This window comes from Neofelis nebulosa, chromosome 1, assembly GCF_028018385.1.
Source record: "Neofelis nebulosa isolate mNeoNeb1 chromosome 1, mNeoNeb1.pri, whole genome shotgun sequence".
Lineage (NCBI taxonomy): Eukaryota > Metazoa > Chordata > Mammalia > Carnivora > Felidae > Neofelis > Neofelis nebulosa.
The window spans coordinates 37,586,209-37,611,185 of NC_080782.1; the positions used below are offsets into that span (position 1 = coordinate 37,586,209).

General features: G+C 39.6%; 1 pseudogene; it reads left to right on the forward strand.

The window, feature by feature from the left end:
- The first annotated feature begins 93 nt into the window (after positions 1 to 93).
- LOC131515514 (rhomboid domain-containing protein 3-like) lies at positions 94 to 11,870 on the forward strand (annotated as a pseudogene).
- The last annotated feature ends 13,107 nt before the right edge of the window (positions 11,871 to 24,977 follow it).

The following is a 24,977-nucleotide window of genomic DNA, read 5'->3' on the forward strand; positions in this document are numbered from 1 at the left end:
CTCCTAATGTGTGCACACATATATACATCTACAGACTATTCTGTGCGGTTCGTCTGAAGCAGCGGTCACTTATTTGATGACACACATGAGAGGATGGAGAACACTTTCCCGCTCCCCCCGGGACATCCCTGGGTTATTAAGGAGATTTATGTTTGCGCAGGTGGTAGGCGCTCTCCAGCTGCCCTGCATCCCGGACGACTCTCTGCTCTCCAATCGCACACACCCTCCCCTCCGGTCTCTGAAGGCTTAACCGGTTCTCTCTAGATTAAGGTTTCCGAGTCCCAAGGCCCCATCGAGTCTGCTTCTCTTTTCCTTTTGTTTGCTTTGCCTAACAGCTTTTAAGGAGCCACCTAGAGGTCAAGAAACAGAAAACTACCGAAAGCAGATACTGTGTAAATGGCACAAGCCTGTTGACCTTCGTCAAACTCGAACACAGTTTCAAGATAATACTACTTCTAACCCGGCAAGACTGTAGCTTGGGATTTTCAGTGCTCCCCACCAAATAAAGTCAAACTAAAAGCTATCAGAGAGGGGAGGGGAAATCTATGTTATAACATAAGAGGCAGTAAGACCTTATGATTCTCCAGGGTGTTAGAACACATGAAAAGATTTTAAGTATTTCTCATGAATCTTGTTCCCTTTTCCTTTGTTTTGGGAATGCCAGATTTGATACTCATAAGTTCATTTTATATCAGTGTCAAAAAAAATTAAAGAAGATGCGAGACACAAATTTTGAAAACTGAAGCGCTAAACAAGGGAGAGCGATGCTCACTTTACTGAGGAATGGTTAAGTTTTACTTGGTGTATTTATAAAGTATGCCTGTTTCCGGTTCAGTATTATATAGGCAAAATTTCGGAGGAGTGTAGATTATTTAAATTGGTGTTAAGTGAATATGAGTAATACAATTCACTAAGCATATTAATATTAATTAATATTAAAAAATCTGCCAAGCGCCAGGCACTGGGTTCAGAATAGGCTGCATGGGGGACACCTGGATGGGTCAGTCAGTTGAAGGTCAGACTTCCCTCAGGTCATGATGAGTTCAAGCCCCACTTTCTGCTGGCTGCTGTCAGCAAAGAGCCCACTTCAGATCCTCTGTCCCCCTCCCTCTGTCCCTCCCTCACTGGCACTCTCTCAAAAATAAACATTAAAAAAAAAGCACACACACACACACACACACACACACACACACACACGAGAACTACTTATTTATGAACTACAAATCTCAGGAAAAAATCTTCTCAGTGAGAAAATTATGGTTATAATGATTAACCCTTTCTAAACAAAGCCTTATAAGAGACCTTGTAGGATTAAGATGTTACATCATGGACTCTCTTGGGACCTTGACCAGACTTGCTAAACCCAAATTGCCTGATCAATGGTTGCTAAATCACAACCCTGTCTTGCTGCCCTGAATCCTGTCTCGGGATTAACTACAATCATTTGTCTATACCTTAAGAGTTTGAACAGCAAGCACTTTTCCAAACAAGCTGAACATTGACTGACCTTCCCCAGGTGTTCCTGGGAAATAGGCCCAAATTCACTGTATTTCAGATGAGCTGACCTTGTTTAAGGAAAAATTATCTTCTCGGTTGAATCAATGTGTTGGTGAACAGGAAAAAGGGACTTGCCCAAGCTGAAGTAATTGCTTTTGTTGTTACAGCAAGATAAATTGAGAAAGAAATATAATTCTTGTTTTGCTAAGCCTTTTTTTAATTTTTTTTAACCTTTGTTTATTTTTGAGACAGAAAATGAACAGGGGAGGGTCAGAGAGAGGGAGACACAGAATCTGAAACAGGCTCCAGGCTGTCAGCACAGAGCCTGATGCAGGGCTTGAACTCACAGACCGTGAAATCATGACCTGAGCCGAAGTCGGCCGCTTAACCGACTGAGCCACCCAGGCACCCCTTGTTTTGCTAAGTCTTTTGACAGTCTTTTCCCCATTGTTACCTGCTTTATATTTAGATAGTTGATATTTTTGACCTTATCTCAACTTCACTTCCTTTTTTCAAACGTTCTATAGTCTTTAAAACCAGGGTCTGTAATACTTTTCCTGTATAGCTTTTTCTGACCTTTCTAGTCCAAATTGAACTTTTCTTTCATGATGAATTAAACATGGCCACAAATAGTTTGACTAGTCCTCACCATGTGGAGTACTGAGGGGAAACGAGAGTCCCGTGTTTCCCTTCTTCAAGCTGGCTGGTTGGTCTCTGTGACTTCTCTGGTCTATTGAACATGGCAAAAGTAACATTGTGTGAGTTTCCAAATCCAAACCACAAGAGCATCTTCTTCCTTCCTCCTCGTTCTTGCAAGACAGACTCCAGGAAAGACGTGTGACTACTTTGAGATCAACATGCTGTGAGAAGCCCAAACTGCATAAAGGGACAGGAACAATGAGATGCCAGGTGGAGAGAGGCTAAAGAGCAGGAAGGTGCTACATTTGTGACAGTCTCTTCTTGGAGCCTTAGGCAAGGTCAGTCCCCAGCTGAGTACTGTGCAGTGACCCCAGCTGATACTCCGTGGAGAAGAATTGGCCAGCTGAGCCCCGCCCGAACTCTTGGCCCACAGGATTGGGAGATAGCGCTGTCACTTTAATCCACTAAATTTTAGGGTAGCTTGTGTCACCACAGTAAATTATCCAACAGTCTCCTCTGAACTCATACTGTCCCTAGGATTAATTTGACAATTAATAATTTATAGCTTTGTGACTTGACCTTCATTGTTGGCTTCAAGTTACATTTAAATATTTTATTAGTATTCAACTGGTTATGTGATTATATCTTCTTTCCCGACTATATTACAACTCTTCTCAGTACCTCAAAATAGTTCTATACATCTTTGTGTTTCCTGCAGTATCTTAAAAAAATAGTTACTGCTAGTGTGCTCTGTTTTTTACTTCTTAGAGAATCAGTTAGGAAATACACTTTTTTCCTTTTTTTGCTAAAACTTGTGTTTGTAGAATAATGCTATAAAATCTTTATTTTTTTTCTTTTAGGATATAAGCTGTTGTTGAGTGAAAAGTATATGACAGGATCCTAGAAAGGTATGAAAATGAGAATGGCAGGGGGAGGGGCCTGGGTGGCTCAGTCAGTTGGGTGCTCGACTCTTGGTTTTGGCTCAGGTAATGATCTCACAGTTTATGAGTTAGAGGCCTGCGTTGTGCTCTGTGCTGACAGTGCAGAGCCCGCTTGGTATTCTATCCCTCCCTCTCTCTCTCTGTCCCACCCCCACTTGCCCACACTCTCTCCCTCTCTCCCTCTCTCCCTTTCAAAATAAATAAATACATAAATATAGAAACACATAAAGTGAGAATGGGAATGTGGGTTACCTCTTTTGGAAGGCGCTATTTAATTTTTAAAAATTTTTATTGAAGAAAAACATTATATCAAACAGTAATACACGAGAGGGAAGGATGTAATATGTTTACCTGTATCACTCAACAAACCACAATTTCTGTCTTTGTCAATCTGACAGTTGAAAACAGCATGCATTTACAGTTTATATTTGTTTTATTGTAAGTTGGGGTGACCATTTTTAATGTGTGAAAATGTAATGTACAAGCATTGTTGCAAACAACAAAATTCTGTCTCAGTCGTTGAAGCAGAAAAACAAGCATTTAAAACTTGTCAGGTACTTCTTGGGATTGTTGAAAAAATAGACTCAAGGTAAACTTTGAGGAACACCAGAACTCGTGGAGAGCACTGATGCCTGCCCCATCAAACACGAAGGCCAGGGACTCGGTACCCTGCGTCCACTTCTGCCTCCATCCCTGAGGCCTCTTGCGTGTCAGCAGCTGACCCTTGGCACTCCCTGCAGCCCCTTCACCAGCCAAGTGGGAGGGATGTTCTGCTCCCCTCCGAATCGGTCGCTCACCTGGGAGTGTAAGGCCAGAGCACGAGCCTGACTGCTAGCTTCCAGAGACCCTGAGTGTTTGAGAGAAGACAGGATTCCTAATGTGGAACTCTCCCTAAATACAGAAGCATTTCCCAAATACAACCAGGGGCCCTGAATATGTCAAATATCCACTCCAGTCCTCCTCACTGTGACAGGCAAACTTTCTCCATCCTGATTCTTTAAAACAACAGCAGATGCTCCCCAACTTGATATGCCTTGTACCCACTTAAATGCAGACACGCTATCCAACCCACAAAGAGAACCTGCCCCACTAGAAGAGGAAGTTGGATCCCTGCCTTGTACAGATGCACATTCTCAGGCCCCGGGACAGGAGCTCGTAGTGTGTGCATTTGACATATGCTTTTGTACAATTTGCTGAAGTAAACACTGTAACTGGAATTATTTAATATGACCACTTATTTCTACTCCAACTGCTCTTGTATCTCACTGTCCCACAAGTCAGATGGCATGCTGGGCGTGTTTCTGGGATCCCCTTAAGAGCAAGTTGAGTTAAGGATACATTTCATAGGGCTTTATTATAATATAGTTTTCTGTTTTGCGGTCCCTTTGGTACAGAGACAAGTTATTGCTAGCCACCCAGTTTAGAAATGGCTTAAAGGTATACAGACTTCTTGCTGTGTGACCCAACTAGCACTGTGACTGAGTCAACTCTCTGGGCATCTTGACATAAACGTGAAGAATCAAAGACCAGATCCTGATATCATACTGTCACTTGGCACCAGAAATAAGTTGATAGGGAGGAAAAAGAATGCCATAGCCAAACCAAAAGTGTATTGGACTGAATTGTATCCCCCTCAACCCCCCACACACCAAATTCATATGGTGAAGCTCTAATCCTCAGTACCTTAGAATGTGACTGTATTTGGAGATAAGCCTTTAAAGAGGTAATTAGGTTACATGAGGTCATATGGGTTGGCCTAGAATCTAATATGACTAATCTTGGACCTAATCCAATATTGAATCCTTATAAGAAGAGGAAGAGATACCAAAGGAAACGTGCACGCACACACACACACACACACACACACACACACACACTCAGAAAAGGCCGTGTGAGGACACAAAGAGAAGGCAGTCATCTGCAGGACAAGGAGAGAGGCTTGGAGAATCCAAGTTTGCTTCCATCATTTGTCACTGTCTATTTAGTTTTTGGTAATAACTTTTCCCAGTGTGCCTTCTGTCTTGTGACATTACCACCAAGAATTATTTGTTATATAGCCAAATTAACCAGTCTTTTTAAAAAAGGGCTTTTGATACAGAGAAAGACAGATACCATATGGTTTCACTCTTATGTGGGTCCTGAGAAACTTAACAGAAACCCATGGGGGAGGGGAAGAAAAAAAAAAGAGGTTAGAGTGGAAGAGAGCCAAAGCATAAGAGACTCTTAAAAACTGAGAACAAACTGAGGGTTGATGGGGAGTGGGAGGGAGGGGAGGGTGGGTGATGGGTATTGAGGAGGGCACCTTTTGGGATGAGCACTGGGTGTTGTATGGAAACCAATTTGACAATAAATTTCATATATTGAAAAAAAATAAAATAAAATAAAAGTAAAAAAAATAAAATAAAAAATAAAATAAAATTAAAAAGGGCTTTTGTTTCTGTCATACCTAGAAAGGCCTTCATTGCTTTAAGGAAAAAATAAAGACATCCTATGTTTTCTTCTAGTATTTTTTGCTTTCTCTTTTTTATGTTTGAGATTTAAGTTAATGTAAATGTTAATCTCTATAAATGTAAAATTATTACAAAAATTTATGGTAATAATTATGACTTACCTTCCTGTCATTTTCAGATATCTTGTACTTTAGAATTTTATGTCATCTCTGCATTTGGGCAATAAACTAACCAATCATTTAAATGAATTGTTTGTTATTTGTTTAATATTCCTGATTCTTTCTCATATTTCAAGTTACCTTAAGGAAGTGGCAATGTCTAGTTAAGAGGATGGGTGGGGGGAGAGGCTAACCAAATACATGAATAAGAAGGAGAATTAAATAACCTGAATATCTGAATATGCACCTGAATATATACCTGAAAGTAGAAAAGATTCTGTAACTGGACTGAGTCTCAAGAGATCTAGCTCATGTTCACATTTTAGAGACAAAGCAATTTATAAAAGGCAAAATCGAAGATCTCAAAGCCTTTATCCCTAAAATTTTATCTCAACCTTTACAATGTTGGGGGGAGATGGAGAGGGAGAATATTGTTCACTATAAATGATTTCAGAGTTTCAATTATTTTTAATTTTTTAAAATTTATTTGGAGATAGAGAGAGAATGTGTGTGTGTGTGTGTGTGTGTGTGTGTGTGCGCATGCGTGCACTTGAGGGAGGGGCAGAGAGAGGGAGGGAGAGAGAGAATCCCAAGCAAGGTCCATGCTCAGTACTCAGCACAGAGCCTGACATGGGGCTTGATCTCATGACCATGAGATCATGACCTGAGTGAAAATCAAGAGCTGTAAGCTTAATTGAGCTGCCCCAGGCACCCCTACAATTTCAGTTTTTATCCAAATGTTTGACTTTATGCAAAGAGTCTTATCTCAGAATAGAACCAATATATTACTTCCCATGACATTTTAACTGTTTTGTTAGTTTTTTTTAAATAAAAATTAAAAGTTAGATAAAATGAATTCATCTCTACAACTAGATAGTTGGCCATTTGTAGTGATGTCCTTGTTTTCTTTTTTTCATTAAACCGTTACAGAGAAAGCGTGCTCTATTTTAGTTTTAACAAACTGTGAGGTGCTCTATAAAGGTCTTTTTGAAGATGTGGCATAATCAATAAATAGTAACTCTGGTTTGTGTTCTGATGCAAAGCAGCTTTGTATTCACCCTGGAAGATTAATGGTTGCTAAGGAGAGTGTTTATCTGATAAATGTAGGTTTTGTTTGGTAAGGAACCTTTGAAGAAGGTTTAGTTTTTCTCAGTGTAGAGAATCAGCAAAAATGGAGAGAGCATGTGAAAAAAGAAAGCTCTGTGTGTGGATGAGACAGCCTTGCATATTCACACTGGTTAAAAGGATATTTGAAGGCAGTAGTTTTGAGTCATAGCAGTACCACCTAATCTTTTGGTGAATTTAGAAGTAACTACCCCTCCAAATTTCAGTTTCCCTTCCTTTAAAACAGGGGGATAGTACACATCTGTCAAATGTTGTTGAGATAAAAGTTTTGGCAGTATTGCAAACTATAAAATAGAATATTTGGATGTTTGTTGTAGTGATTTTTGTTGTTACCACTATTATTGTTATAGATTACACAATTATGGTATTTTTTGTCTTGAGGATCTTTTGTGCAAAAATGCATCCAATTTGGAGCTGTGTTGTGTTGTGCACTGTAGCTGAGAATAAATGTTACCAAGTCACTCTAGTGGATTAAGGAACAGAATTTATTGACAGGGGCGCCTGGGTGGCTCAGTCGGTTGAGCGTCTGACTTCAGCTCAGGTCATGATCTCAAGGTTTATGAGTTCAAGCTGGGCATTGGGCTCTGTGCTGATAGCTGGGAACCTGGAGCCTGCTTCAGATCCTCTCTCTCTCTCTCTCTCTCTCTCTCTCTGCCTCTCCCCTGCTCATGCTGTGTCTCTCTCTCTCTCTCAAAAATAAATAAAAACCTGGGGCACCTGGGTGGCTCAGTCGGTTAAGCGTCCGACTTCGGCTCAGGTCACGATCTCGCGGTCCACGAGTTCGAGCCCCGCGTCGGGCTCTGGGCTGATGGCTCAGAGCCTGGAGCCTGCTTCCGATTCTGTGTTTCCCTCTCTCTCTGCCCCTCCCCCGTTCATGCTGTGTGTCTCTCTCTGTCTCAAAAATAAATAAACGTTAAAAAAATTAAAAAAAATAAATAAAAACGTTAAAAAAAAAGAATTTATTGGCAAACCTTACAATGGATGTGATCACCAGAAAGAAAGACACAAGCCATCCAATACCTCCTCTTAATTAGCACAACACCCCTGAGGAGGCCCGCTGGTGCCAGAGTCCTCCACCAGACACACAACATAGGTTTGGCATTCAAGGAACTGTACTTCACTGTTGATAGAGAGCAGCCTTTTTGATGGAGTTTGTGGCCAACACATACAGGCATGGTAGAGAAATATCAGCTGCCAGCATGCTGTGACCTTGGTGCCCGTGCAAAGCGAGATTTAGACACAGCAGCTTTGTGAGGGACCGAAGGAAGAAAAGCGGCACCGGAGTAAAGAGAATTGTGTAACATTGAATTTAGAAGCAGATCTCCAGGTCCCCACCTGAATTGTACATTGTTGGGCAAATGCTCCTCTCCCAGCCTCAGAGAAAACGGAAGAGAGTAAAACTGGTCTTTAGTCTTGATCTGCAGACTTGAGGGTGTGGGTACTCAGGACTGGACACATAATTTTGGGGGCCCAGAGCAAAACTCAGATGCAGGCCCGATGTTCAAAACTCGCTAATTTTGAGAGGACTACCATAGAGAATTAAACCATGTGTAGGGCTGTTATTAGGACTCAGGGTAACTTTACAAGTTGGTTCTGCCTCCTATATAGCTGGCTGCGTGGGTACTTTACTGAAAATACTAAGATCGGTGTCCACACGCACACTGAATGCTGGATGCTAAGACCTCTTTTATTTACTTTTTAAAAAATATTTTGGGGCACCTGGGCTGGCTCAGTCGGTCAAGCGTCCAACTTCGGCTCAGGTCATGATCTCACGGTTGTTTCAGCCGCGCATCAGGCTCTTTGCTGACAGCCCAGAGCCTGGAGCCTGCTTCGGATTCTGTGTCTCCTCTCTCTCTATGCCCCTCTCCGCTCATGCTTTGTCTCCCTCTCTCTCTGTCAAAAATAAACATGAAAAAAATTTACATTGTTTAATTTAACTAAAGTTGACACATAATGTTACATTAGTTTCAAGTATACAACAGTGATTTTATAACTATATGGTATGGTCACATGACCATCTGTCATCATAGGATGCTATTATAGTATCATTGACTACATTCCTTATGCCCTACCTTTTATTCTCATAAATATCATAATAAAAATCCTCAGATTAAAAGATGATATTGTATCTATGAAAAAAGAACAAGCTGTTATGAAAAAAGAACATTTAAGGGGAAAAAAGATCAGATTTTAAAACATGATAAAAGCAACGAAAGGAGTTTGGGAACATAAAGTTGAGGAAAATCTCACAGAAAGTAGAGCAGAAAGACAAAGAGATGGCTGTAGGGGCGCCTGGGTGGCGCAGTCGGTTAAGCGTCCGACTTCAGCCAGGTCACGATCTCGCGGTCCGTGAGTTCGAGCCCCGCGTCAGGCTCTGGGCTGATGGCTCGGAGCCTGGAGCCTGTTTCCGATTCTGTGTCTCCCTCTCTCTCTGCCCCTCCCCCGTTCATGCTCTGTCTCTCTCTGTCCCAAAAATAAATAAAAAATGTTGAAAAAAAAATTTTAGAAATCCTATAGTAATCTGTTGTTGAATGGAATTTTTGTTGCTAATTTTTGTTAGTTTCTCTTTTCATATTAAATCTTCTCCTTGCGTGTTGGGTGATGTTGAATTGTTTATTCTTGTTTAAGATTGTGGGAGTTAAAAGTTTATTTTAATCACTCTGAGCACATATATGGGACTTTTCTGACTTTGAGCTTCACTTGAAGGTTCTTTTTCTTTTTTTTTTTTTTAAGGTTTTATTTTTAAGCAATCTTTACACCCAAAATGGGGCTCAAACTCACAACCCCAAGATCAAGAATCACATGCTGTACAGACTGAGCCAGCCAGGCATCCCCACTTGAAGATTATCTTAAATGTTTTTGAGGAATCTTGGGCTGGTTGTACATACCTGAAAATACGGTTTTTGATAGATACCCATAATTATACAAAGGAAGTTTTCTTTTATTCCTAAATTACTAAAGGTTTTTTGTACTTAATGAATACTTTTGAATCAATCTCTCATGATCAGTTACTTTTAAAAGTAGAATTTATTTATTTATTTATTTATTATGCATACATGCATGAGCTGGAGAGGGGCAGAGAGAGAAAATAAGAGAGAGAGAGAGAGAGAGAGAGAGAGAGAAAGAGAGGGAGAGAGAGAGAGAGAGAGAGAGAGAGAGAGAGAGAGAGAATCCTCAGCAGGCTCCATGTTCAGCATGGAGCCTGATGCCGGGCTCAATCCCTTGAACCTGGGATCATGACCTGAGCCAAAATTAAGAGTCTGATGCTTAACCAATTGAGCCACCCCGGCTCCCCAAAAGTAGAATTTAAAAAGAGATCGCACTGAATTTACTGATTGATTTAGGGAAGGTTGACAACTTTGTAATGTTGATTCCTCTTTATTTGGTTGTCTCCATTTTATGTAGTCTGAGGAAATGTTTACTTTTCCTTCATGTAAATTTTACACGATCTTAGTTAAATACTTCTTAAGTATATAATTCATAGCATTGTTTTGTTTTTGTCATTGTTAAGGTTTGGGTTTTTTTTTTTTTTGTTTTTTTTTTTTTTTTTTTTTTTTTTAAGTAGGCTTCATGCCCAGCATAGAGCCCAACACAGGGTTTGAACTCACCATCCTGAGATCAAGACCTGAGCTGGATCAAGAGTCAGATGCCCAACTGACTGAGCCCCCCAGGTGCCCTTAAAGGTCTTTTAAAACAAATGTTTGTATTTTGTTATTTCTATAAATTTTAAAAAGTGGGTTGGACACAGAGACTGGTGGGAGGGCTGGGGGAAGAGACCCAAGCCTAGAAAAATGGCTGACTAATGGAGGGTGGCCTAGGAGGGGGTGGTGCACAGGTGCCGGCTGGGGTCATAGCACCTGAGTACAAGCAGAATGGGCTTTGAGCTCATGAAGAAGCTGGGGTCTGGACTTCCTGCCAGGGGCCCTACCCAACATTCCAGGGGCAGGGGTTACGCTTTGCAAAGGAGGAAACTGAGGCCCAAGGAATTTGGGTATCTTTCCTAAAGTCGCAAAGCTGAGTCCAAACCACACTGGGACTCTCTATCACTAGAAGAATCTTTCTGGTCCTTGTTTCCTCATTCTGTCCTCCCAGCTTCCCGGTAAGCACACAGACCCCAAACCACCCTTGACACCTTGAGCCATGCTGTGCATTCCAGAGCACCCCACTTACCCACCCCTCTACTGTCCCTGGCGTTGCTGAGCAGCCTGTGGTCTGTGGGACTGGCCCCATCTTCACCCTGGTCCCGGAGCTGCCGCAGGAGCTCCCGCTACTGACCTGGGCTACACAGCCCTATCTGGCCTGCTCCTGAGCCTGCTGTCCCACCCACTCTGAGCTGGTGGAGGGAGCGCTCCCCGGGCGGCTGCGGTCCCTGCACGCCTCTGCCCTGCTCCCTCTGGCTGCTAGCCTAATGGGTGTGCTGCAGGCAGGCCTCAGGGTACCCAGTGCAGCTGGTGGCCACGGCCATATGCCTGTCCACCTGGTCACGCTGGGCGGGGCAGGGTTACTACTCTAGACAGCCACAGTGGCTGCTGCCATGGCTACATGCTCAACAACAAGCCCCGCTTCCTGCAGCTCTTCTGTGGCTTCCTTGTTGGCCTGGTCCATGCAGACAGCGCTTTCCTGTGGCTGAAGCTCTCTGAGCTGTGGCTGCAAGCACTGCAGAGAGCATCTTGTGCAGGGCCCAGGCAGGGTGCCCTTAGACTCCTTCTTACCTCGGGTGGCCTGGCGGCGCTGCCCGTCACCCACCCCGGTGGAGGGAGGCCTCCAGCCCCTGGACCTCCTTACATGGCCTCCCCTAGCCTCAGGCCCCACAGTGAAGGCTCAGCCCAGCCCCCGCCAGGCCTGGAGACAGTGCAGCAGACCTGGGAGGGCTCCTCCGAGGTGGGCCCGGCCTGGGCCCCACTGTGGGCAGACCCGGAGGAGCAAATGCTGCAGGTGGGGATCCAGCCCTCACTCCTTGGGCGGGAGAGGGGACAGCCCAGGGTGCCGAAAGCCCCCTATGGCTGCCCAAGTCCTCCATCCGGGCTTCCTCACCGGCAGGCAGCAGCGGCAATGGCAGCCACAGGCCACCTGGAGGGCGCCATGTCACTCCTGGTGGGCGGGGGAAGGTAGCACTGAGGCCCTAGTGACTCAGGGAAGAAGCTGCTTGCCCACCCCCGGGGCCCTGGTCCTCCCTAGCACATGTAAGCCTTCGGGTGACGAGAGGCTTGGCCTGTGGGTGAGTAGTCCGAGCCCCAGACCTGTCTCCGGACAGCCAGACAAGCAAATAAGCAGGGCAGGGTAGAGCAATGGTGGGAGTCTGAGCCCGTTGGTCCCCACAAGCTGGCAAAGAGAGTCTGGAGAGGTTTGCCACAATGGTGGAGTCAGGTAGGAAGTCCACCTGCCGCAGCACCTGGAAGAGCGTCGCTGACCTCTGTCCCCTGGTGGTATCCTCTCCCGGGCCTCAATAAGCTGCGCGGAGATACCTCTGCATTTTGCAGGACCCAGTGCAGAATGTAAACGTGGGGCCTCTGTTCAAAAAGGAAGTCCCGTTACAAATACTAAACCATAAAGTTGTTACCTTTCTTCTGCGGTCTCTCTCTTGACTTCTGTCTTTTCTACTTGGTATCTAATGTTGTTCTAAGTAGAAGAAAAAAGTTGTAATTATTCGAAAGAATTACACCATTTATATTGTTCAATACCAGATTAGATGCAAATGTAAGAGCATTTAACTCAGATGCAGACTCACTGAAATGACAGAATATAATTACTACCTATAAAATACTGTCATGTCTTTACAAAATATTTTGTTTGCAATAAAGATTACATAACAATCAAACTTTAGAAACTATTAAGATAATGTCTTATATTTAAAGTTAAGCAAGCATTTTACTTTAGAATATTATCAGAAATAGCTCAATGAATATATAGCAAAAATCTTTTTAATTAGCCACATCTCATTTTCTCTTTCTTTCTTTCTTTCTTTCTTTCTTTCTTTCTTTCTTTCTCTTTCTCTCTCTAAAAATTTTATTTATTTATTTATATATTTCTAGGGCTAAACATATTTATTATTTATTATTTATCTATTTATTTTAAGTTTTTTAATTTTAATTTTTAAAATTTACATCCAAATTAGTTAGCATATAGTGCAACAATGATTTCAGGAGTAGATACCCCTTAGCCTTAATGCCCCCTAATGCCCCTTATCCATTTAGCCCATCCCTCCTCCCACAACCCCTCTAGTAGCCATCTGTTTGTTCTCCATATTTAAGAGCCTTTTATGTTTTGCCCCCCTCCCTGTTTTTATATTATTTTTGCTTCCCTTCCCTTATGTTCATCTGTTTTGTATCTTAAAGTCCTCATATGAGTGAGGTCATATGATTTTTGTCTTTCTCTGACTGACTAATTTCACTTAGCATAATACCCTCCAGTTCCATCCACATAGTTGCAAATGGCAAGATTTCTTTCTTTTTGATTGCCGAGTAATACTCCATTGTACAAATATACCACATCTTCTTTATCCATTCATCCATTGATGGACATTTGGGCTCTTTGCATACTTTGGCTCTTGTTGATAGTGCTGCTATAAACATGGGGGGTGCATGTGTCTCTTCAGAACAGCACACCTGTATCCTATGGATAAATGCCTAGTAGTGCATTTGCTGGGTCGTAGGGTAGTTCTATTTTTAGTTTTTTGAGAAACCTCCATACTCTTTTCCAGAGTGGCTGCACCAGTTTGCATTCCCACCAGCGGTGCAAAAGAGATCCTCTTTCTCCGCATCCTCGCCAACATCTGTTGTTGCCTGAGTTGTTAATGTTAGCCATTCTGACAGGTGTGAGGTGGTATCTCATTGTGGTTTTGATTTGTATTTCCCTGATGATGAGTGATATTGAGCATTTTTTCATGTGTTGGTTGGCCATCTGGATGTCTTCCTTGGAGAAGTGTCTATCATGTCTTTTTGCCCACTTAAAGATTTTATTTTTTTAAGTAATTTGTCCACCCAACGTGGGGATCGAACTCACAACCCTAAGATCAAGGGTCGCACGTTCCACTGACTGAGCCTGCCAGGTGCCTCAGTCCCATTTTGACTTTAAAAGCAATAGTATTTGGCACTTTCTGGAGTACTTTCAAATAACTGGTTATGCCCACCTGTGACCCCACACAACCTATGTTTCCTATTTCAACAAAGCCTTTATCTTTGAAGTGGAGTAGTGTGAGATCAGATATTGTTGTTGCCCAGGGAAGTGAAATTCTAGACACTCATCGTTCAGTTTCACCTTTCTGATCAACTCAGGTTTATAAACAGGAAGAAAGGGTAACATCTTATATACACAGAGGAAGAGAAAGGCAGAAGAGAAGATAAACTCTTGCCAATTTCTTACTCCAGAACCTCCTTGGTGGAATTTGCTTTCTTCCATGAGTTGAGCTGTTCCAGTGACTTTATATACATTTCCAGTAGAATTAGGACTTGACTGGGTTAGCATCTCTGCTCTCAGTGTTATTGTTTACTTGACGGCAATAGACAAATGTTTCTCTAAAATTTGAACTTCTCAAAGTTCCAAATAGAATCTGGTCCTAAATATGTACAGTTGTGTGTGTGTGTGTGTGTGTGTGTGTGTGTATGTGTGTGTGTGACATATGAATCCTGATCATTCTCTATTAGGTAGGATCTATACTTTATATATCTAATACCAATTTCAAGGAGAGTAAACACAAAACAATTTTATCAAAACTAAACGATTTAACTTTAATATGTATATATATATATATATTTATCAGATATATTTATCAGATTTATATATTTATATATTTATCAGATAGCTGTACTGCTACATTCTGTGTTATACATAAATGGACTAGAAATATAAAATGGTATTTTTCTCTGTATTCCCAACTAATAGGGAATTTCATCAACATTATATTATAATAATTTCATGCTTTGGGGACACAGCTTTTAGTATTATTTCTTGTTCTCTATTTAATACCTTTTATTGGCTTGAGTTATAATTAATTATATAAAACACTTTAAAAATATTTTGCTTGTTATGTCTGCAGAAAAGAATATTCAGAAATTCTCAGTTAACAAAACACTAGTGCTCTCTTGGAATGGAAGTATATGAGATGCCCTTAAAATACATAAACTCATTCTTAATCGCTCTCACACACACATATGCACACACATCTATATATCTAGATAAGATATCTCGTTATACACACCTATATAGGTTTATATATATATATTCATATATATTATTTCAAACTCATATGTATGACCAAATTTTCAGTTAAAGTCTATATCCCCAAAAGTGTGATTGGAAAAGTCAGAAATATCTGACTGAAAGTATAAATTCTTTATAAAAAAGCAAAATTTAATGTATATTTAAAATATAAAATATGAAACCATATATACAACTTATACATTACCAGAGCATTTTGGAATGTGAACTGAAACTGTTGTTAAAATAGCAACATAATAATCCTGTCAAATAGCAGTGGCTGCTCCATTTAAGTCTAATTTTCCCAGTCTAGGATCAAACCTAAGTTTATTTCAATCTCTCTCATTCTCAAATCAAACTATACAGTTAAAAAAAGACAAAACAAAAATGCACTGTAGTTTGAAAAGTGTATGTTAATGAAGCAGTAATATTGGTTGATTTTTAAAAGTATTTTACTAGAAAACAATTTCAAACCACTGAATTTAAAGACATCTAAAAATATAGCAAATGCAAGAAAGTACAATTTTAACACTGTAATCAGTTGTGGTTAATTTGGTTTAAAAGCCAGGACTCTGGATGTACAATGTTCTCCTTTAACATTCCTGTATTGTATTCAAGTCAGCATTGACTTTGAAATTTTTTTATGACTTCAGATTTTGTGTAGTTATTTTTCTTAGGCTTTTCTATTTTTAAAATTTTGTTACGGAATAATTTAGAATGATATTCCAGGTGACTCTTGTTGTGAGAATAAGTTTAATGGAGATGAGCTTCTAATGAGGGTTTTTTTTCTCCTCATTGGAAACATTCTTTCTGCCACTATCACCCATATTTATTCAGCCTCCACAATTTGCTTTTTCTTATAGGCAACATGTTAATACAGTTCTTTCATGTGTACCATTGAATTTATAATCTAATTAATACAGAAGAGAAATTAATCAATAGAAATATAATTTTAAAACTCTTAATGCCTCAAAATTTTTCTAATTTTTAGTAAAACTGTTGAGGAACTCTAAAATGGAGATGTCAACATCTTTTCAAGGAAATGGTCAGTTTGCCGAACAAAGGTCAACTCAGAAAATTTGCTGGTGTTTGATTTACAGGTGATGGAAGGAGACAGCAGTAAAATGTGATCCAGATCCAGAACCAGAAAAGACATTTGCTGATGCAATTCCAACTGGAGGTGTCACTCATGTTCTATTAGTAGATCAGTAGCTTACACTGGACTCATAGACGATTTTTTTGTGGTTGTGTGTTCATTTGTTTATCAACACATGACCACATCCCTCAGATGATGGCTCTCAAACCTAGGTGCACATCACCATCAGTTCTGGAAATGTCTCAAAATGCAGTTTTATAGTAGCATCCAATTCAGTCTACTGAATCAGAATCTTTGGAAGCAACACCTATAAATCTTTTCCTTCTGTCCATCCCTCTCCTCCTTTCCCATCCTTCCTTCCTCCCTCTCTCCCTCTTCTTCCCTTCAAGCATATTACAAAAACAAAAACCAGAGGTGCAATATAGAAAAGGAAAGAAATAATAAAGATAAATTAGTGTCAAAAAACCCTTACAAAAGCAAATATTCAAATAGTTCTGAGATTCTTTTTCAAGTGAAAAACATGATGGTTTATCCAGTTCATTTAAAAATTATACCAATAGTGGTCCCCACTATCATTTTCCTGTAGTATGTTATTAAGATGGTTTAGCTGAAAGCGTAGTCTGACCATTGACTTATTTGCCTACTTAGGTTCCTATAATATGAATTCCCTAAAGGAAATTCAATAGTACCAAGCTTGTCCCTAATTTTGTTCAATTTACCCTGCCCCTTAATTGCTCCCACTGTCTAAAACACCCTTTCCCACCTTATTCAGCTCTTGAATTCCTATTTATCCTTCTAGATGAAACTGGTACATTCAGTAGATAATTTAATGACTGAGTGCCTATTTAGTACTAAGAGTTGTGATTGCACAGAAAATACAAAATGGAATTAGGCTTTGTCCCTTCACCAAGGATATTACTGTCTAGCTATTGAGAGTGATAAGTAAATAAACAGTTACAGCAGGTATGATAATGATGCTAAGAACACTTTGCTAATGCAGCAAAGCAACATATAAACTGAACTGAAAGCCATACCAAGGTGAAGCAAAAGTACCATGAGTCTGTGCCCTGTTCTCGAACCTCTCCTCTTAATATTTTTATCATTTGAATGGAAACGTAGAAAATATTCTCAGCAAGGCTTGAGGGAAAGCAACACAGCAGATGGGAGATTTAATATACTAGAGAGTTGAAGCAAGATCCAAACTAATGTCAACAGTCTAGGTTGATGGTCCAAAATCAAGGTAATCGCACTGAACAAGGGAAAAATATAGTATGGGATGGGAGGCACTTATCCGGATGATATTTTTAACAGAACATACACAGATTTAAGAAGATAATTTTTACAAGTCCTCGCTGTCCTACAGCTGTCTAATATTTATTTAAAATTCAAAAATGCTTAAAATTAAGTAATGTATACATTAGAACTTTAAGAAAAGCAAAGGAACGGTAAGCATAAAATCCAGAATAGTGGTTACCTAAGAAAGAGGGGACAGGTGGAGAAATACAAATGCAACAATGATGGCAGTTGCACCGGCAACTGGTGTTGGCAAAGGGCAACCAGCATCAGGTGTATCAGAAATGTCTTGCTTCACAAATGGGGTACATCAGTGTGTGCGTGTGTGTGGATTATTTCAAAATTAAATTTGAAAATAACAAAAACTTAGTCTAATTGTATCCATTCAACTAGGAAATCAGAATCACTAGGAGAAAAATATATATAATTTGCTCCAGAGAATTGGGCAACTGTGGGAGCTGGTTGAGCACCCCTGGTGATGTGGTTGTTGCTGCTTCTCATGCTGATGCATAAAGTCTGCTAGGAAGGCAGTCAGGAAGGGAAGATAGCTGGAAACTGGAGGAGACCAAGGGGAGATTGGAAGCCAGAGGCACATGACTGAACCCCAAGAGGACAGACTGAAACCATGTTAGTTTCTTTGCCTTGGACCTTGTTGACAAAGGTATTCTGCAAGATTTCCAGGGTCCTCTGTTCACAGAGGTAACAAATACACCTGACTGAGGAATAAAAGAAACCAAACTTGGATCCAGGGCAAACTAGGGCGCTTGGCAGACCCAGCTGCTACTTCACCCCAAGGAGGTGATTCAGCAGATTGGAAATGACATGTGTGAGCTTGGAAACAGCTGTTGCTTCCCCTCTGCTTCCAACTCGCCCAAGTACCTCCCCTGTGGTCCGCCCTACCATACGACAAAGGGAATGGAAAATGTAGTTCAGCATGGCTTACACAATAGTGACAAACGGTTGACATACCAGGCTGTTTTAAAAGAAGGCATCTCATTTGTTAACTGCATTTGGCAGACAGTATCTAATTCAGTTCTGAGTATTGCATTTTAAGAGGGTCTTGTAGAAAATGTTATGGGATCTGAAGATTTATTCATAACATCTAAAGAAGGAAGGTTCTGATGATTCTTCAGATTTTTAAAGAACTGTCATGTGGAAGAGGCAATAAGTTTTTTTGGTTTAAGGCAGAGAATCAGCAATTAAAATGTTACAGGAAGGTAGACTTTTAGTTCAATTTAAAGGCTAAAAGTCCCTGTATTTATTTATTTATTTATTTATTTATTTATTTATTTATTTATTTATTCATTTATATGTTTTTAAAAGAATGAAATGAATTTTAAGTTTATTTATTTATTTTAACAGACCCAGAGTGTATGCGCACGTACACAAGTAGGGGAGGGGCAGAGAGAAGGAGAGACAGGAGCCCAAGCAGGCTCCATGACATCAGTGCAGAGCCCGATGCAGGGTTCAAACTCATAAACTGTGAGATCGTGACCTGAGCTGAGATCAAGAGTCGGACACATAACCGAATGTGCCACCCAGACTCTCCAAGGCTAAAAATCTCTTTAGACTGCAAATTCTACAAAAGCGGAAAATAGCGTGTGTGTTTGTGCGCATATGCTTTTCACTTCCAATGTTCAGTACGTATTTGCATATGTGTAAAGTGATAAAAAAATGTTTGTTGGATTAGTCAATTAATTAATGGACAATGGAGACAATTTTCTAACAAATAAAATTGAACTAGCTAACTGCGAAATGGACTATGTACATATTACATAATTCCCACTTGACCACGGCAGAGTAAACACGCCATCTCTTCATAAGCATATGTTCTTTCAAGGTTGTAAAAATCAAGTAACAGGAAAGTTTAGAAACATAAGCAATCTCCATAAAAGAGTCATAAAATCTCAGATCTTTAAGAAATTACAGTTTAGTAAAATCATAAAAATAGCACAATGACTAAAAATATTTTATACTTCCTTGGGCAGCTTGAATGTGTCTACTGGATTATAAAACTAGGTGGAGGGTAAAGATTTCCATTCTCTCTGGTAATAACGTCTGTTAGTTCCATATGCAATAATAGACAAAAATACAATTTCATTTTTCATTTACTTTCAGGGGCTTGGAAGTCACCAATCATTTGAATGTGACTAGTTCTACTTCACAGATAGAAACACCGAGGAGACAAAATAGTGATCACTTGGGAATGTTTATGGTTTTGCATATAGATACCTGGCATCCTTTGAGCAATATATATATGAATATATATTCACTAATATTTGCATCACAGGGAGCCTGTGTCTCTCCCAGTGACCTACGGGTGCAATAAGAATACCAATCAATTCTCTTTAAAACCCAAGGATTTTGAAATGTTTGCATTGTTTTATGGAGTAGTCCCTTTCCTTTTTTTCTACTTTTGACTTTGTACGGGAGGGGGAAAATTCCTTTACTCTCTAACATTCTTTCAGTTGGTTTAGTAATTAAACTGACCTGAGACAGATTAGCAGGAGAAAAAGTTTTACTATGTGTACACAGAGGTCCAATAATGAAATTGAGACCCAAAGAAATGGCCAAGCCAGGTAATTTTTATACATTTTAGACATAGAGACAATAAATTTGGGAGGAATTGACAGGGCAAAGAAAACAGTGTGGGAGTTTTAATTAGTAAGAAATTCTAAGTGGAATTGGGGCTGGGGTAGTAGATTAGCAAAAAGTAACAAAGTTGTTTCTACAGCTTTCTCTGCTTTAAACTCCCTATCTTCAGTGATAAGGATGTCATTTTACTGCTTAGTACATGGAGCGTACCTTTCACATGAGAGAATTATTTCCTGTCTCCAGGGAGACAGATGAGGGTCTGAACGTCCTTGTACTGGCTCTTTCCCAAGTAGCTTCAGCTCAAAATAATTAATACGCTATTGGGGCAGCCTGCCTTGGGTTCCTGGAGTTTTATCTTTTAAGTTTTGTAATTTATTTTTTCAATTTTTTTAAGTTTATTTATTTTCAAAGACAGAGAGAGAGAGAGAGAGAGAGAGCAGGAGCCAAGGAGGGACAGATAGAGGGGGAGACAGAGAATCCCAAGCAAGCTCTGCACTGTCAGCACAGAGCCTGATGCAGGGCTTGATCCCACAAACCATGAGATCATGACCTGAGTTGAAATCAATACTCAGTTCCATTGATCTGGACTCTTGACCAACGGAGCCACCCAGGAGACCCATGACTCAACCATTCTATTCTATTTTATTTAAACTTTGTAATTTAACTTTATTTTTTTATTTTTTAAAATTTACATCCAAATTAGTTAGTATATAGTGAAGCAATGATATCAGTATATTCCTCAATGCCCCTTACCCATTTAGCCCATCTCCCCTCCCACAACCCCTCCAGCAACCCTCAGTTTGTTCTCTATATTTATCAATCTCTTTTGCTTTGTCCCCCTCCCTGTTTTTATATTATTTTTGCTTCCCTTCCCTTATGTTCATCTGTTTTTCTCTTAAAGTCCTCATAAGTGAAGTCATATGATTTTTGTCTTTCTCTGACTGACTAATTTCACTTAGCATAATACCCTCCAGTTCCATCCACATAGTTGCAAATGGCAAGATTTCTTTCTTTTTTATTGCCGAGTAATACTCCATTGTACAAATATACCACATCTTCTTTATCCATTCATCCATCAATGGACAGTTGGGCTCTTTCCATACTTTGGCTATTGTTGATAGTGCTGCCATAAACATGGGGGTGCATGTGTCCCTTCGAAACAGCACACCTGTATCCCTTGGATAAATGCCTAGTAGTGCAATTGCTGGGTCGTAGGGTAGTTCTATTTTTAGTTTTTTGAGAAACCTCCATACTGTTTTCCAGAGTGGCTGCACCAGCTTTCATCCCCACCAGCGGTGCAAAAGAGATCCTCTTTCTCCGCATCCTCACCAACATCCTTGTCAACGTTGTTGCCTGAGTTGTTAATGTTAGCCATTCTGACAGGTGTGAGGTGGTATCTCATTGTGGTTTTGATTTGTATTTCCCTGATGATGAGTGATGTTGAGCATTTTTTCATGTGTTGGTTGGCCATCTTGATGTCTTCTTTGGAGAAGTGTCTATTCATGTCTTTTGCCCATTCCTTCACTGGATTATTTGTTTTTTGGGTGTTGAGTTTGGTAAGTTGTTTATACATTTTGGATACGAACCCTTTATCTGATATGTCATTTGCAAATATCTTCTCCCCTTCTGTCACTTGCCTTTTAGTTTCGCTGATTGTTTCCTTCGCTGTGCAGAAGCTTTTTATTTTGATGAGGTCCCAGTAGTTCATTTTTGATTTGTTTCCCTTGCCTTTGGAGACAATGTTGAATAAGAAATTGCTGCGGGCAAGATCAAAGAGGTTTTTGCCTGCTTTCTCCTCAAGAATTTTAATGGCTTCCTGTCTCACATTGAGGTCTTTCATCCACTTTGAGTTTATTTTTTGTGTATGGTATAAGAAAGTAGTCCAGGTTCATTCTTCTGCATGTTGTTGTCCAGTTTTCCCAGCAGCACTTGCTGAAGAGACTGTCTTTATTCCATCAGATATTCTTTCCTGCTTTGTCAAAGATTAGTTGCCCATACATTTGTGGGTCCATTTCTGGGTTCTCTATTCAATTCCATTGATCTGAGGGTCTGTTCTTGTGCCAGTACCATACTCTCTTGATGATTACAACTTTGTAGTATAGCTTGAAGTCTGGGATTGTGATACCTCCTGCTTTGGTTTTCTTTTTCAAGATTGCTTTGGCTATTCGGGGTCTTTTCTGGTTCCATACAAATTTTAGGATTGTTTGTTCTAGCTCTGTGAAGCATGTTGGTGTTATTTTGATAGGGATTGCATTGAACATGTAGATTACTTTGGGTAGTATTGACATTTTAACAATATTTGTTCTTCCTATCCAGGAACATGGAATCTTTTTCCATTTGTTTGTGTATCCTTCAATTTCTTTCATAAACTTTCTATAGTTTTCAGTGTATAGATTTTTCACCTCTTTGGTTAGATTTATTCCTAGGTATTTTATGGTTTTTTGTGCAACTGTAAATGGGATTGATTCCTTGATTTCTCTTTCTGTTGCTTCATTGTTGGTGTATAGGAATGCAACTGATTTCTGTGCATTGATTTTATATCCTGCAACTTTGCTGAATTCATGGAACAGTTCTAGCAATTTTTTGGTGGAATCTTTTGGGTTTTCCATATAGAGTATCATGTCATCTGCGAAGAGTGAAAGTTTGACCTCCTCCTGGCTGATTTGGATGCCTTTTATTTCTTTGTGTTGTCTGGTTGCAGAGGCTAAGACTTCCCAATACTATGTTGACTAACAGTGGCGAGAGTGGACATCCCTGTCTTGTTTCTGACCTTAGGGGGAAAGCTGTCAGTTTTTTCCCATTGAGGATGATATTAGCATTGGGTTGCTTGTATATGGCTTTTATCATCTCGAGGTATGATCCTTCTATCCCTACTTTCTTGAGGGTTTTTATCAAGAAAAGAATCTGTATTTTGTCAAATGCTTTCTCTGCATCTATTGAGAGGATCTATGGTTCTTGTCCTTTCTTTTATTGATGTGATGAATCACATTAATTGTTTTGCAGATATTGAACCAGCTCTGCATCCCAGGTATAAATCCCACTTGGTCGTGGTGAGTAATTTTTTAATGTATTGTTGGATCCGGTTGGCTAATATTTTGTTGAGGATTTTTTGCATCCATGTTCCTCAGGGAAATTGGTCTATAGTTCTCCTTTTTAGTGGGGTCTCTGTCTGGTTTTGGAATCAGGGTAATGCTGGCTTCATAGAAAGAGTTTGGAAGTTTTCCTTCCATTTCTATTTTTTGGAACAGTTTCAAGAGAATAGGTGTTAACGCTTCCTTAAATGTTTGGTAGAATTCCCCTGGAAAGCCATCTTGTCCTGGACTCTTGTTTTTTGGCAGATTTTTTATTACTAATTTGATTTCCTTACTGGTTATAGGTCTTTTCAAATTTTCTATTTCTTCCTGTTTCAGTTTTGGTAGTGTATATGTTTCTAGGAATTTGTCCATTTCTTCCAGGTTGCCCATTTTATTGACATATTATTGCTCATAATATTCTCTTATTATTGTTTTTATTTCTGTTGTGTTGGTTGTGATTTCTCCTCTTTCATTCTTGATTTTACTTATTTGGGTCCTTTCCTTTTTCTTCTTGATCAAACTGGCTAGTGGTTTATCAATTTTGTTAATTCTTTCAAAGAACCAGCTTCTGGTTTCATTGATCTGTTCTACCGTTTTTTGTTGGTTTTGATAGCATTAATTTCTGCTCTAATCTTTATTATTTCCTGTCTTCTGCTGGTTTTGTGTCTTATTTGCTGTTCTTTTTCCAGCTCCTTAAGGCATAATGTTAGGTTGTGTATCTGAGATCTTTCTTCCTTCTTTAGGAAGGCCTGGATGTCTATATACGTTCTTCTTATGACCGTCTTTGCCGTGTCCCAGAGGTTTTGGGTTGTGGTGCTATCATTTTCATTGACTTCCATATACTTTTTAATTTCTTCTTTAACTGCTTGGTTAGCCCACTCATTCTTTAGTAGGATGTTCTTCAGTCTCCAAGTATTTGTTACCTTTCCAAATTTTTTCTTGTGATTGATTTCGAGCTTCATAGCATTGTGGTCTGAAAATATACACAGTATGATCTCGAATTTTTTGTACTTACTTAGGGCTGATTTGTGTCCCAGTATATGGTCTATTCTGGAGAACGTTCCATGTGCACTGGAGAAGAATGTATATTCTGCTGCTTTAGGATGAAATGTTCTGAATATATCTGTTAAGTCCATCTGTTAAGTGTCATTCAAAGCCATTGTTTCCTGTTGATTTTTTGATTAGATGATCTGTCCATTGCTGTGAGTGGGGTGTTGAAGTCTACTATTATGGTATTACTATCAATGAGTTTCTTTATGTTTGTGATTAATTGATTTATATGTTTGGGTGTTGCCACATTTGGCGCATAAATGTTTACAATTGTTAGGTCTTCTTGGTCTATAGACCCCTTGATTATGATATAATGCCCTTCTGCATCTCTTGATACAGTCTTTATTTTAAAGTCTAGATTGTCTGATATAAGTATGGCTACTCAGGCTTTCTTTTGTTGACCATTAGCATGATAGCTGGTTCTCCATCCCCTTATTTTCAATCTGTAGGTGTCTTTAGGTCTAAAGTGGGTTTCTTGTAAACAGCATATAGATGGGTCTTGTTTTCTTACCCATTCTGTTACCCTATGTCTTTTATTGGAGCATTGAGTCCATTGACGTTTAGAGTGAGTACTGAAAGATATGAATTTATTGCCATTATGATGCTCGTAGAGTTGGAGTTTTTGGTGGTGTTCTCTGGTCCTTTCTAATCTTTTGTTGCTTTTGGTATATATATATATATATATATATATATATATATATACCAAATTAAAATATACCAAATTAAAAATATACCAAATATACCAAATTAAAAATATATATATATACATATATATATATATATATATATATATATATATATATATTCATTCTTTTCTCCCCTCAGAGAGTCCCCTTTAAAATTTCTTGCAGGGCTGGTTTAGT